Raw genomic sequence first — 9,595 nt, 5'->3', positions numbered from 1 at the left:
GATAAAATTCGTTTATGAACGTTTTATACCAGATTTTTTAGTGTTCAAAACTTTAAAGCGTTTTCCCCACAACTCACGTTTTCAAAGTCGGTGCCCTCAATTACTTCAAAACTACTGCACCCATCCTTTTGAAATTTTGAAGACTATTTCGGTACATAATTTGCCAGGTAACGCTACAGAAACTTTTCAAATTTGTTAATTATTTTTATTTTGAAATAACAAATTAGCCGAAAATTTTCGCACAAAATCGCGTTTTTCCCTTCAATGTGTTCGGAAAAAGTTAACAATTAAAATTTCGAAAAAAACCTTCGCAGCGTTACCCGGGGATGGCTGTTAGCTAACGAATGAACTTCAACTTTTTGATTTCTGATGCTCCAGCACCAAGTTCTGAGGGGTACTGCAATTATACTTTTTTCCGAGACACGTCCGAATGATTGCTGCCATTGCCGTATTTTTTAATATTTCTCCGTGAAAATTTTACACAATATTCTTCGAATGTCATACTTCAATGTACTATTGATTTTAAAAAAGAAATTTTAACTGTATCGTCAGAAAAAATTCACAAAAACATGCCTTTTTTTGTACGAATTAACCTTCCCCCCCAGCTCTATCAACTCTACTCTTCGACGCCTTGAAAAACGAAACCGTCCTTCTCGTCTAACGTTGTCTATTGTTTCCCTCACACCTATGTAAGAACTAGGTGACTTTAATCACGTTGGCACTCTTAAATGTAAACGAACCACAGAAAGTCGACGTATACGGTTTTTATCTATTTTCAACCGATTTCTAGTTCAAACTATCTTACGATATTACAGTATCATACATTATAAACATTGGAAAAAGTAACAAAAATTACAATCACTGAATTCCAAGGAATTCCAGGTTAGTTAAATAGGCGATTATAATCCAGTAACATTAAAAAAGAAGGAAAAATACTAAGCTACACGAATCAGTATTTAATCAGTAGATTTGTTATGTCTAATGTACGATTAATGTATTATGTTATGTTAATGTACAATTTTGTAGAAAATATAAAAAGAAAATTCATATACACTATCAAACATACGTTTGTGTACAACTCTAAAACTAAAACGGAGCCTATTATATGTATAAGAAAAAGTTGTTCAGAATGACGATCTTGACAACATATTTCTTGGTCATGGAAACAGGAAGCTAGCTTTTCTATAGCTCCACCATAGTTGCTGATGTTTCCAGTTTTCGACCAAGCAACTTGTTTGTGATAAAAAACTTTTACGCGATAAGCCATATTGGAATAAAAATTACGATGAGTATAGTGGTGGAAGACAAAGACAGACGATATAACGCGTGGTACATGCTCGATATAGCTTAAATTGTTCCATGTTTACGAAGAAAATTCTGACTGAGGTCGGTCTAATGGAATACGCGGATAGGCGACATAGTGGAGATTCCAAGGAAGCAGCATCGTTCATCCAAGGCGGATACTGCCCTTGGAAACGAAAGAAGACGAAGACAATCTACCAGGAGAAGCTGAGAAGATTCGCCATCCGCGAAGCAAAGCGCTCAACGAATTTTGAACTTACGAGAACGGGTAATGCGGGGCGCGCTTGAAATGGCAGCAAACCCCGTTCTCGATCCTTATGCCTTGAAACGTGATAGAAGGAAGAACGAGGTTTACGACGGAAGGAATCTGTGGAAACGATCGACCTTCGATAGTCCTCGAACGAAAATAGTGACGGCTACAACACTAGCAACACATGCTCACTCACCACGATAATACGATGCAATTCAAAAAAATTGACAATTTTTTTATGAAGATGGAAATGCCTAGCTGAAAAGATCCTTTTATCTCGTAATGCGGTTTAATATAAATTGTTTATAAATTTTTGTTAATATAAAAAGTATCGTTGGATGACAGTTAAAGACTGGAAAGTGACAAGTATAATATGCAAATTAAAGAAATTAATAATGATGATTTTTATCGAAAAATGTACAAAAAAGAAGAAAATTATTTTCTGCGTCAAATAAGCAATCAAATGTTGCGGCACAAGAAAATAGCACAGACATGATATCGTTTAGTTTTGATGTACACAAGTGGAATTCCCGAAATATACCTTCTAAATGGCTGAAATAATTTATGGAGAAGGGAACTGTAAAATGTTAACATAAAGTAAAAACGAACAAAATTGGGAACAAAAATGAAACGTTAGATTACAAAAATTGACAATTTTTTGTGGAAAATGGAAATGGGGTTTAATGTACATTGTCGGATGACAGTTAAAGAATGAAAACGGACAAGTAAAATATCTAAATTAAAGAAATTAAAGAATGAAAACCTGGCGGGCTCATATTTGCTTAGTTGTACAGTTTTCAGATTTTTAACACCTTCAGAGGCTCTCCATCTGATTGCGTAAATCTCGAACTCGCGACTTGAGTCAAATAATCTTCCATGTTTATCTTGTAATCATCAGAGAATTCTTTTCCGTGCCTTTATTAGAAATTTCTTCACCCAAAAGTTCATCCAAGAGAAGAGCCAAAACCAAATAGAGCTTATTCAAAGTAGGTTATTCAAAGTTTTCTTTCGCTTAGTTTGCATTTTTTTCTACAAGTTTTTTGGATCATTTCCAGGTGGCGAGATAGAATTTTATAATTTTGTTTTGCCTATTTTTCGATCAATACAATGACGAATCTGGAGCGTTTCGTAAAATATCATTTAGACCAAAGTCACTATGAAATCCGGTATTTTATTAGAAGAACGTTACGTTCTCATAAAGCACGTTCATCCCTGGAATACTAATGTGGTATTATAGAAGCGCAAAACAAATTCTTCTGATGTATTATAATGTTCTTTCAGTACTAGCATCGCCTGTAGGTGATCGTCTTCTCTTTTTAGCAATTTACAGCTACTGAGAAATAATCTTTATGTAATTACTGATTTTTAATATACCATATCTTGTATTTATGATAATTAAACGTACTATGCGTTTATTATAATTTATGAAAAGTAGTTCTTACCTTAATTTATCTGTGCCTCTGAGCACAAAAGCATGGATTTTACGTTTAAGCGGCTCACAAACAGAATTCAAAGATCATCTAATAAAATTAGAAAATACAACTTTCTATTTAATTAAATTCTAACACGAAAGGAAATATTTGAATCTTAATATAACATGTAAGATTGATACTTATTGCATTTATTTAAATTTATTTAATTAATAACATTCTATAGTTGTCTTAAATTAATATAAGTGCAAAGTTAAAAACATTCAATGCATATTGGTAAATTGAACTTTATATTTCAGTGGAATAACTTTTCTCCCCTATTAAAATTATTAATTATTAGTATTTTTTATGAGCATAGCTAACATAAACTGTTTGCAGAAATAAAAAGTAAGAAGCGATTCAAGTAATTTGTTAAAGGAGTGTCTGTCGTTAAAACTATCAAACGAAGCAACAAAAGTAAAGAGAAAGGACTTAGAACTGGATGTTATTGCTTAACCTTGCTGCGATCTTCAGGTTTTTGCCCTTACTCCTTTTTTTTTCAACTTTGCTGACTTTAACTTGCTTTGAAAGTATCTAACAACATTGTTACGCATATGCTTGTTTGCGTTCTCTTAGCATTATACCTTTGACAAAAGACTATCGAAATATTTACATATAAAGTCTTTGGTTCTTTTTTATCCAGTAATGTTAAGACACAAGTTAACGATGGAAATCAATCATAGAAGGGAAATATTTCGAAACCTTGACTGACAACAAAGTCGAATAGAAAGATAAATAAATATAAAATTACGCTATGACAGCTTTGTTCTTGTTCGAAATTATAATAATTAACCAATAAGGTTTCTGAAACATGCTGGGCATATCGGCAGTGGATGCTTATGGTCTACATTCCAAAATTTAGGAACGCGTTGATACAAAATTATATTACACGATGTATACACTAGATGTTACATATGTAAATAAAAGAGAAAATAACAGTTCGAAAAAGTTTGTTTGCAAACGACACTATCGTCATAAATGCACAATTTGTTCTAAATAAATAACTTTAATAGAATGTACCGGATATTTGGACTAACAGACGCCAACGATACAATTACGATTATTCTGTATTTTCGACTTCTTTTTCGCGTAGAATCACCCCCTTCCGCTTGTACCACCAAGTTACCAACCACCCTGTATATACTGTACAACAGATATACAGCGCGGAGGATGCCATAATGTGGTAGTAACAATCTTTCGTGGGTGAAAAGATTTCAAAGATTTTAAGGTCGTCTGCATTTTTGCTAATTATTTGTTCTACCTTTTTTTATGTCTAGTATATCAGAGCGTGTTGGGACGATTTCAACGACACCTAATACAAGGTAGTTCGAGGGTAAATAAAAATGTAGGCAACAAATTTTACGTCGTAATAAGTGTGCGAAGTAGAAGAAATAGGTTTCTGTTTATATCGATGGAACGTCGGAATCCGTATATTTTTATCACCTTGGATTACTTGTAGCGCGTGTTGGCAGGAGACGTAGTAAAAACTGTAAATAACGATCGACATTGCTAAAACATTTTACTCTGAAAGTGGAATTTTCATTTACTGAGCAAGTATGTAGATATGCTGCATGTGTATGAAAAGACTCAGCAGAATCTAGTAACGTCACAAGCACTGTATGCTGAACCCTATCCAGATTGCGCCCACCCTTCATGCTGTATGTGTCATGTGTAAAAAATTAAGAAACACTGAATGCTTAAATACACGAAATCCTAGACGTCGTTTAGAAAATTAGGACAGAAATGAGAAAGAAAATTATTTTGTAAATTGTACATTGTAATGCGTACGAATGATAAGTTTTCCTCCATTTGATCTTATTTAAATTTTAATAATCATTCTTCTCTTCCGCCAAAATGATCATGTTCCAAGTTGTTTGAAATACTGAAAATGTCACATTAAAATAATCGACTAATTATTTAGATAACAGGTGCAATTTGTGATACTTTGAATGTTGGTACGTAACTTTTTTGGAATATGTTAAAAAGAATCTTTTCTTTCTACATGCAATATAATATACATTTCTGCAATTATAGAATCTAAAAGCAGCTGCGACTTCTCGCGATTTGCTTAGTTTTATAGACCGCAAGTCATAAAGACGCTCGCTTTGAAACCTGACGCTTTTTCTCATTAAAATTATGTAATGACCCAGTTATTGACCTTTATGTCCCAATTCATGCAAAATGCATCGTGTCATAAGTAGATCCTATTTTTGAGAAACAATTTTATTTCGACCAGGTATCAGCTTTCTGTTTTTAGATTACTATATTATTATCCTTGCACTATTATCCTAACGTTTAAAGTGAAACGTAAACCACGATAATTTTCTTTTACGTCAATACTGTTTCGCCGGGAGGAACAAAAATTGTGAGAATTTTCGTAGGTCGTTTTATGACACGCACGTTCAGAGACAAGATGTTAACTTTCAAGCCACGATCTTGCCATTCAGAATGATCTCTTTCAACAATAGAATAGTTATCTGCAATATCATTTTGAGATATTCAAAGTTAGTTAGAATCTCTTTTCGTTTATAGAATCGCGATATTTACGAGTATGCTATAAAACCGATGCTACACAAACTTCATTTTTAATATAGAATAAAATGACACCGAAAAGAACGATTATTTTATTTCCATTAAAAGCGGACAATGCTTTAAAAAAGTGATATTGGACACTCTTTTTCCAAATATCGGGTTTCCCCATTACATTATAATGTTACAGCAATGAAAGTAATTACGTATGGTTACTCTAATTAATATTCCGTCACGCCTTAAAACAGAATAACTTTTTTAAAATTACGGTAACGACATAGTTTCACTGTCGATATAACTATTATGTACTTGAACTGGGGTGATCGCTCAAGTAACTGGCGTTTCCCCGAGCTGTCTCCACCCATTCTCGTCTGGTTAGTTTATGTTCTAGCCCGTTACGTCCTTCCCTTTCATCGGCCAAAAAAAGAACTACTACTACTACTACTACTACAAATACTAAAAGCGAGCATAGTGACAAAGTAGTAACAAGTATGACTTCCCATGCCCTGGATGATCCAGAGGTTGAGGAGTCATTGATAGTTGTCCTCTTCTATGGCAGTTTACCGGGTCTCTTCGGCTCATAGCCTCTTCTTCCTTCGGGCGCAATGCCCGCTGAAACTTACATCTAAGCTCGAGACTTTCTAAATAGCAAACCAAAAAATAAAGTACAAAGGTGAAATAAAAAGATAAATCGCGGAAGCTGATCCAAGTACTCATGGATGAACAACGATCATATAGCGATCGCTGTCTGTTCGCACGTGCATGCTCGAGCAATATTAACGTTCGTTTCGAAAACCACTCGCGATCACGATCACGAAATTCGAAAAATCGACGGGCAAAGGCAGAGACGATGACATGTTTCATTCGCGCCAGTTCTACCGACGATTATTCGAATGAAATTCTCTGAAATAGATTGGTTACTCGAAAACGCGTCTACCCGACCACAGGTCCACCTCCACTGATTAAACTTGAAAATCCTGATCTGAGAAGATGATTAGTTTGTGTAATTTTTATTTAACGGACTAACGCTCTTTCATTTTGTATTTTACTACTTCGATTCTGATTAACTCTACTTTATTAATTTAATAGTAACTAAGTAACACTACTGTATTAATTTAATAAACCAGAACAAAATTTTAATATTGCAGAGAAGGTAGCGAAAAAGACTGAGACTCGATCAAATGGAATAACTGACTCTAAATATATTACTAAGAAAGAAATAATCTCAGATAATCTCTTTATCAAAGCACATAATCGAAAATGCAGAAGCAGTGTTCAAAATTATTGCTTTGATTAACTGATATTTTAAATTCTAGGAGAAGTAAAATAAACGAACGCGACTTATTCCCTTAACCTACGATTTATGTCTGAGAATGCCCGTAATATTTACGTTTGTTCCGATCATCGTACTACGGGCTATGCCCGTAATATTTACGTTTGGTTCGATCATCGCACTACGGGCTATGCCCGTAGTTGTAGGTTAAGGGGTTAATATTGTCACGATTAATTCATTGCTAAAGATCAAGTATATTCGTGTAGATATTTGCCATTTGCAAATATTCATACGGAATATTAACATGCATATTTATAAATAACGCGAATATATTCTCAAGTGTATATGTTTAACTTAATTATTAAAAAACTAATTATTATCATCGCGCTGTGCAAGAAGACCTATCTTAAACTAATAAATTTGAAATAAAGAGCGTTACTACTCACGGGTATAAAAGATACCCGCGTTCACTATGCTCGCAAAGAATTCTACGTAATACAACCAGTCACCCGTGCCGATTCGGGTCTTTTATCCTACGGCATAATTGAGTGACCAGAAGAACAGAAATGCATGCGACTCACCGTTCGAAGCAGACAAACAGAGAACGTTACCGTGGATGCTGCGCTATCCCAGCGAATTTCATCCGGGAGACTAACATCAGACAGGAACCGTTGAAAGGCTAATAATAGAAATGCAGACTGCGAAAAATCTGTTACGAAACAAAACAGGATGAGTGATCGCTGACTATTTGAAAAGTTGGAGATAATGAAAAATGAAGGTTTATTAACTTTAGTAACTTTAGCAATAATAAAGATTGAAATTCTAATAAAATTTGATAAGTATAAAAACTGAGACTCTAATATGAATGTGTAAAATCTAAAATAATCTGTAGTATGTTAGTCATTTGTTTTATAACTCGGTATTAAGACTTTAACTCTTATTTTATTTTAACGAAAAAATAACCTCAGAAAATGCTATAATAACCTCCTAAATTTTCAGTCAAATTGTATTTCTGCATTGATAGTGATCAAAGAAAAATATACAGAATAGACATAACTGAAAGTAAGTATGTAAAAATACTTACATACTTGGCTTTTGTGCCACTGTTAGAACACTCCTGAAGAAGATGACGAAGTTGAAGTAGTGATATGTCTATAACAAAACATAAGATATTAAAATCGGTAACACATAATAACAAACGTGAAACTTTAGCAACAATAAAGACTAAACTCTAATAAATATGTAAATTGGAACTCTAATATAAAAGTTTGAGAACAACATATTCAGTGATTTTTGATGCGTATCAGCCAGTTTTATTGTACTTTAATGTTAAGATTTTAAGACTTTATTTCAATTAAAGAGGGCATTTACAGTTTTCTAAATTATCAATCATTTTTATTGTATAATAAATTTATTGTATAAGAGAACAAACTGAAATACAATATTTAAAACTACTTACATTCTTGAGCTCCTGCAGAAGCTTTGTCCTCTTGAGAGATGCACTGACTCTAATACCGAAAAAGAATATTCAAAAGAATATGAAATAGGATCACATTACCGTGAGCGTTAAAATTATAATCGGCGAACAAGAACTCTAACGTCGCGTACAAAATTATGTGATAAAATTTTATTATTTTCGCGCGTGATTATTTAATTGGATTAAATTATTAGAGTAATAAAAGACCGACGCCACCAATAGGTTATAATACGTTACAAACCTGACGCAACGCTATCGACGTTATCGGTACGAAATGAGACGACTAAATGACTCCTTGTACGTTAGTTTCGCATAGCAACTACCAAAGTGGCGAGGGAAGTGGGGACACAAGAGCCGGTGGCACAAGCAGCTACGCAGTTAACGATCTAGACAAAGAAATGTATACATCAACAAAAACATTCCTATTCTACGAAGCACTTTCTTTCGAATTACGCAGCAGGAATCTTTCGAATTGCGCAGCACAATTCTTTCTCTACGTCGATATTTACAAATATCGTACAATAATTCGTAGCCCTACTGGCAACATCACAGACACATTTGTCTAACTTATTACTTTAGTTACCTTACTTTATAATCTTAATTTCGTTAAACAAAGCAAGATTGAAACAACAGCATGGAGAAAGTGAAAAATTACTTAAAATTACTGTTCCGCAATGACACAGTATGCAGATGAAGTCTTAAGCGCTTTTTGAGTGCGTATTCGCTTTTAATACTAATATAAAAATAATAAAAGTGGAACGATATTTATTTTTAAGTCCAAAATGTAGTAAGAGAATAATTTTTTCACGGTTGAAAATTTGAAGTCCATAGATATTTTCTCTATATCATTTTTATTATCACGACGTAGTACCTGAAGTTTTGACCGATCTAATGATTTTTATTCTTAGAAATATCCTGAATGAACGGGGAATTAAGAAATGTGTAATGAAGGATATAAATAATGGAAATTAATTATGGTGGAGGAATCAACGAAGAAAAGTTATTTTGCTAATTATTATACGAATGAATATTCAAAATGTCGCTCAACGACTACTAAACTATTTAATTAACACTAACCTCACCACCCCTAGTCAAATGACTGGTTTAAATATCTAATTTAAAATTGTACATTTATCGTTATATCTTTTGTTCATTTAGCTTTACGTGAATTTTTATATTCTCCGATTAATTGATTTCTCAACTTTTAAAACCAGTTATTTGACCGGGCCTGGTGAGATTAGTGTCAAAAGCCAGCCTGATATTTTCTTCAATTTCTGATCTTCGGTTGATTTTCA

The 9,595-nt window shown here is 33.5% G+C and overlaps 1 long non-coding RNA gene across 1 annotated transcript; it reads right to left on the bottom strand.

Annotated features, from left to right (window-relative positions):
* Positions 1-7,513: 7,513 nt before the first annotated feature.
* Positions 7,514-8,415, bottom strand: LOC117241167. The gene is made up of 3 exons (XR_004494916.1): positions 8,283-8,415; positions 7,908-7,975; positions 7,514-7,532 (listed from the first exon to the last, which is right to left on the bottom strand). It is a non-coding gene; the product is annotated as an uncharacterized LOC117241167 (long non-coding RNA).
* Between the last annotated feature and the right edge of the window lie 1,180 nt (positions 8,416-9,595).

The sequence above is a fragment of the Bombus vosnesenskii genome, unplaced genomic scaffold, assembly GCF_011952255.1.
Source record: "Bombus vosnesenskii isolate JDL3184/JDL3185 unplaced genomic scaffold, Bvos_JDL3184-5_v1.1 scf7180000015338, whole genome shotgun sequence".
Taxonomy (NCBI): domain Eukaryota; kingdom Metazoa; phylum Arthropoda; class Insecta; order Hymenoptera; family Apidae; genus Bombus; species Bombus vosnesenskii.
This window is presented reverse-complemented; position numbering and strand designations above follow the sequence as displayed.